The sequence below is a fragment of the Pristiophorus japonicus genome, chromosome 18, assembly GCF_044704955.1.
Source record: "Pristiophorus japonicus isolate sPriJap1 chromosome 18, sPriJap1.hap1, whole genome shotgun sequence".
Taxonomy (NCBI): Eukaryota; Metazoa; Chordata; class Chondrichthyes; family Pristiophoridae; genus Pristiophorus; species Pristiophorus japonicus.
Genome location: NC_091994.1, coordinates 31,646,487 through 31,652,486, shown reverse-complemented (window position 1 = coordinate 31,652,486; position 6,000 = coordinate 31,646,487).

Here is a 6,000-nt window from a genome sequence, read left to right as displayed (position 1 = left end):
TAAAATAATGTTTTCAGCAGGCAGAACTGCACAGGGCAGAGCCCACACGACCGCAGAGGCCAGACCTAGGCCTAGAGTGACTCAGAGTCTCCCGTGGGGAGTGAATACGTATTCATTGACACCATGTTGGCGCTGCGGGGGCAGTCATGGAGCTCATCAATGTCGATTCAAGCATTATGTGTGCAAAGGCTGTGGAACAATGGGGCACCTCCAGCAAATGTGCAAACGACCTGTGACTCACCACGTGGCAGAGTCAGGAGAGGACGACCGATCCAGCGAGGATCACGCTGAATGAGCAGGAGAGGCAACTCAACCTGAGGATGAAGAGGAAGTATATGGGATACACACCTTCACCACCAAAAGCCCTCTGATAATGTTAAAAGTTAAACTCAACGGCACTCCAGTCTCCATGGAACTGGACACGGGGGCGAGTCAATCAGTAATGAGCCAGAAGGCATTCGAGAGGCTGTGGGGCGACAGAGCACAATGACCCGAGCTGATCCCGATTCAGACAAAGCTGCGCACTTACACCAAGAAACTGATACCAGTTATTGGTAGTGCGGACATAAGAGTATTCCATGAGGGAGCAGTACATGATTTACCACTGTGGATTGTTTCAGGTGATGGGCCAATGCTGCTTGGTAGAAGGTGGATGGGGAAGATTCGATGGAACTGGGAAGACCTCTGGGTACCTTCTCTGGCGAACGACGTCTCCCTTGCTCAAAGGCTGAGCAAAGCCCCACCTTCAGCTGAACCATGCATTGAAGTGCAGATCCATTTGCAGATCCCCGAGGTACAGGATGCCCATCACAACCACGAGGAGGTGAAGATCAACCGAGCAGCGGTACAAGCACGGTACCCACCACCCAAAGCCGATGACCTCTTCGCGACGATGGAAGAGGCTCCAGGTCGACCAAGCAGAGTGGGACTCCGGTCGGAACGATCCGAATGCGTCTTCCAAACGGCAGAGGAAAAATCCCTGGGGAGGAAAATCGCGGCAGTCGGCATCACGGACTCAGATGAGAGTGCGTCCAGACCACGGAACGAAATAGCATCCAGACCACGGGATGAGAGTGCGTCCAGACCACGGGACGAAAGTGCGTCCAAACCACGGGACGAGAGAGCGTCCAGACCACGGGATGTCGCCGCAATGAAACAGAGGCATGTGTTGCCCAGCAAGGAAGACGACTGAGTTTGGGGCAAAGTTAAAGGGGCGGCCGCTGAGAAGGCCAGGAACCCACTACATTCCAATAAGTTGTTTGCACTATGTAACCCATGTGAGCGTTCTTTCGCGGCCAATGATGTACCATCATATAGGGTTGGGGGTACCTTACAACAAGCCAAAGTAGCTAGCGAACACCAACCGGTTGTATATGTATCTGACAAAGTATTTGTAGCAAGTGATGTGTTATCACACGGGGTCGGGTGTGTTGTACAGCAAGCCAAAGTAGCGGGCGAACACCAACCGGTTGTATATGTATCTAACAAAGTATTTGTAGCAAGTGATGTGTTACCACACGGGGTTGGGCGTGTTGTGCAGCAAGCCAAAGTAGCGGGTGAGCTGCAACTGGTTGTACATGTATCCAATACGTTAACCAAGGCAGTAGCTTGGATTCACGGGACAAAAAAGATGTACCAAAGAGTGTCCCAATATTTGCTTGAGTCAGACAAGCTGCCCATCCCACAGTTTTTGGAGAGCAGAAGCACCATTATCGATGCTGTGTTTCGAGAATGTCTAACACTGTCTGTTCACTGTAACATGATCCGCCACGGGCCAGGCACTGAGAACGGCGCTAATGCCCTCAGTTGGCTACCGTTGCCCACCACCGAGGTGGAAACGGTGCAGCCTGCAGACCTACCCGTTGTCGTGGAAGTGCGAGAAAGCGAGAGGTCAACCGTATGAGCCCCCCAGTTTAGGACCTGGACCAGCCAGGATCCCACGTTATCGCCTGCCAACGGCGAACCGCTAGACGGGATGTTGTAGCTTATCCGTCGCAAAGACGAAAGGCTCATCCCATCAGATTGGCCCCTATGGGGCAATCCTGCTATGTTGCAAAGAAAGGCAGGGAGGCTACACACAGTCGTTGGTCCGGGGCCTCCATACCATGGCCCAGGATCCATGGGGACCACGTGGCCTTGCGCCACCACTGAAAGTCTCAAGGCCATATCGACCATCCTTGGCTTGCCAGACCTTAGGGTCAGCGACAATAGTCTGGAGCGGGCAACCCAAATCATAAAGCCAAGCACCACACGTGTCACGGTAGACTCCCCACAGACCCAGCTATCCCGAGTGCTATGCAGTCACCAGACAGAATCACTCAGATTCGAGCCTTCCGTATGCTATCAGCAGAGAATGTACCATGATTGCACGGCTCCTCCACGTGACATCAGAATAAATAATGTAGACCATGTTCAGGGCCCCAGATGGGCCGCTAGCTGTATTAGCCAAAGAGGGGAATGGAGTGTATGTGATGAAAATGGGGCGTTTGATGGTGAAACCATGTACCGGGCAAACACAGAAAGCATTTGGATCAGACCAAACTGCGAAGTAAAGATAACCAGGAACCACTGTGAAAGGACCCAGCCTCCAGCGACCCACTAACACAATCGCCCTCGCCGTCAACCACGTGGATGAACCCACTATGCCAGGACTTCAACTCAGGCGATCGACGCGGGACGCAAGGCGCCAGATCGCCTCAACTTGCAAATAACTTGGGGGGGGGGCGGGGGGTGGGGGGGGAGTGATGTTATGTGTGTATGTAAACCTCACCAATATGTAAGACTTGCAACTAGGGGGCACATCTGTGGGAGACCTAAGGGTCATCTGTGCACCCTGAGGCAAGCAGGTATAAAACGTGATTCACCATGTTGCTTCTCCACTCTGGAGTCTGAATAAAGAGACCAAGGTCACAACAGTTTGAGCTTATAACACAGTTGAAGGAATGCAAAATTCACAAGAAACCCCCCCGTGTTTGGGCTCATTCGAAAGGAAATTTAATTTGGGACTATCTACCGAAAAGTTTGGAACTCTAAAGTGCTTATGGAAGAAACTACGAACTTTAATAGAATTTTGGATTTTAAAAGACAAACTCAAGGCTGTGGGCGGGCCTACGGAACTATCAAGAGACAGTCTAAGTGGAGCTACCTGGGTGTGAGAAGTAAGTTAACCTGTCTGGAAGAATGAGTATTTGAAAATCCTTCTCCACAAGAGACATTAACATCACAAAATCACCCAGAGGTAGCTACCCATCAACACAACCATTTCAGCATATACATCACAAAGAGGCTCAATGCAGCCTGTATGCAAAAGACTAAGCACAAAAGGACATTGCAATTACCAAACTAATATTTCCATCAGGAAACAGTTTTCGAACATCAACCCACCCAAGACATATCAACTTTTAACGAGCCCGACAAAATATTACAAAGAAGAACCAAGCTCGCCAAAATTATACACAGGGTTTTGAACAGATTTGGCGGCAAGATTAGAACACTGAAATCGTATAACTGACCCCTGTTTTCAACAGAGGTTAGGTGGTTGTTAGGTAGCTACAAGGCTGCTACCACCTCAGATGACACTTTGACTGACAGACTAGTACCACACTATGCTGTGTCATCAAGACAAGGAGAGAAACCAACGCGACAGTTGTAAACTAACTTCTCCAGCCTCGAAGTTCTGAAGTCCTGAAGGAAGGAAGAACATCACCATCGCAGTAGCGACTGACCACAGTCAACATGGTATCAAGGGAAAAACAACCGCGATCTACCGTTAACTATCAAAAAGGTTGGTAAGCATAGTCCCTGCATGCCCTGGAGTCTAACCTAGCTAGAATTAGGTACTGGGAGGTGGGAGATATAATTTACTGCAACCTCCTTTGAATGTGTAGTGTATGGTACTTTATTAGAGTGGTTATGAGTTTGACCTTGTACCTTTCCTTGTATTGTCCTTTATTAGAGTGATTATAAGTTTGGCCTTGTATTTTCTTACTAGAGTAATAAGCTTGCATTACTTTGAGTGTAATAAAAACAAAGTTCTTTGCATCAAACCAGTGTCCTTTGCACTTTTGTCACCCCCTCCCGCCCCCAAATAAATCAAGAGTACAGAACCCAAGGGAGTTGGAGCGATTCGAACCGCTCAAGTTGGTCAGAAGGGAACCTGACCCCCTCATAGAGATCACACCACCACCCCCCCCCCCCATTACAAAATGGTGACCACGAAGGGACGACTCTGATACAAAGGGTGTGATGTGGAGAGTGCTGGTTTGGGGCAAAGAACCAAAATGGAAGAGAGAATTTCCTCTTATGTGTATAAGAAGGTCAATGTTACTAAAGAATGGGTGCTTAGTCTATTGCGCGCTGAGCGTCCAGCTGACGCTGCAGCCCAGTGGAGAGCAAGCAAAGATCACAAAGAAGCAGTAGAAAAGGCAATCTGGTTGGTCTGTCCACAGCGACAGGTCCAACTCCTAGATAGAATGAATGAAACATTACAGGCAGAGTTATGGGAATGCACAGAGAACTATGTCAGAAGAAAGATTATCGGGAGAACTCCGTAAGCTAAAACAGGAAAGGACCCAAATAATGGAAAGGTTTAAAAACAGTCAGGACTATTTTCAATGTCAGGTTACCGAGGCCAAAAGTAATGAAAAGTCACTGAGGGAGGAAAGCACTCGCCTCACCCCACAAGTAAAAGAGCACCAGGAAAGATTAAAAGATGTGCAAGCAGCGTATAAAGTAGCTAGCACTAATGGGTTTGAATCGGGAGACCACGGTCCCTGCCAGCAACAAATTAAAAGTTTAAACCTTGCTCTGTCTAAGGCAAAAGGCATGGTATGCCTAATAAGCTCGGGTATGCCCCAGGTAAACCTGGAAGAGAAGGAAGAAACTACTCGGCCATTACCTGTGGCACCGGTGACTACACCGGTGCAGCACCAGGAGGGGCAAATCAGTTGCGGGGCGGACAGGGATAGTGAACCACCACCACCTGTGGCACCGAGTTTCAGCTCGGCTTGGCCACAGGGAAGAGAGGGAGGCGAGCCAGAACAGGGAGAGCTAGAACCAGGGCCAATGTGCCCGGTATGGCAACAGAAGTTTGGCCCGCCCACCCTTAACGGGGGTCCAGGGCCCCTGGAAAGTCAGTTTGTGGTTCCCCCACACCCCACCAGCTTAGGGCTATGATAAGCCACCTGGAAAAGCTAACTCCAAAGGGAGACCCCTCGGTTCACTTTGTGGAAGTGGAACAGGCAGGGGATATTAATGGGTGCGATGATGCAGAAATGGCAAAGATGCTTCTCCTATCTCTAGACAGCAAACTGTACCAGTCCCTCTCTACTGAGAGCAAAAGAGGACAGAAAACACTTGCTGCCGTCTAAAAGGACATTCTAGAAGCTATGGGCTGCAATGACGGGAGTCCCTTCTCTAGAGTAGAGAAAATGGTGCAGCTCACAGGAGAAACCTCACAGGCATTCGCAGACCGACTGTGGCCGGTGTACAAAAGCGTCTGTAGTGGGGACATAGACAGAGATCACTTAAACCTGGACGAATGAGCACACTGGCTCCGAAGCCTAGTAGCTAACAATTTACCCAGAATAAGAACTAAGGCTGAGGCCTGGTTCGACCCCAGAGATCCCCAAGCCACAGAACAGGGAGTGCTTAGGCAGCTGACCCTAGCTTACAGAAACGGCAGAGGGACAGAAGAGCACCCACAAAAGGGAAGGGTTCACGAAATCCGACCTAACCAAGACAAGAGGGAATGGTGCCACGAGGGGGGCAACCTTTCTGATACAAAACGTACCTGCTTCGGGTGTGGAAAGAGTGGGCACTGGAGAAAGGATTGGAAAAATCCATGGAAGAATAGTGCAGGAAAGAGTTCTCCAGCCCCAGCCAAAAAGGCCGAGATCGAGAAGCCAGTCCCTCCCCACTCGTTTGATACCTATTTAACTGCGCTCCAAGCCATGTTAGATGGCCCTGGGAAGGTAGCCACCACCACTGGTACTGAGATCC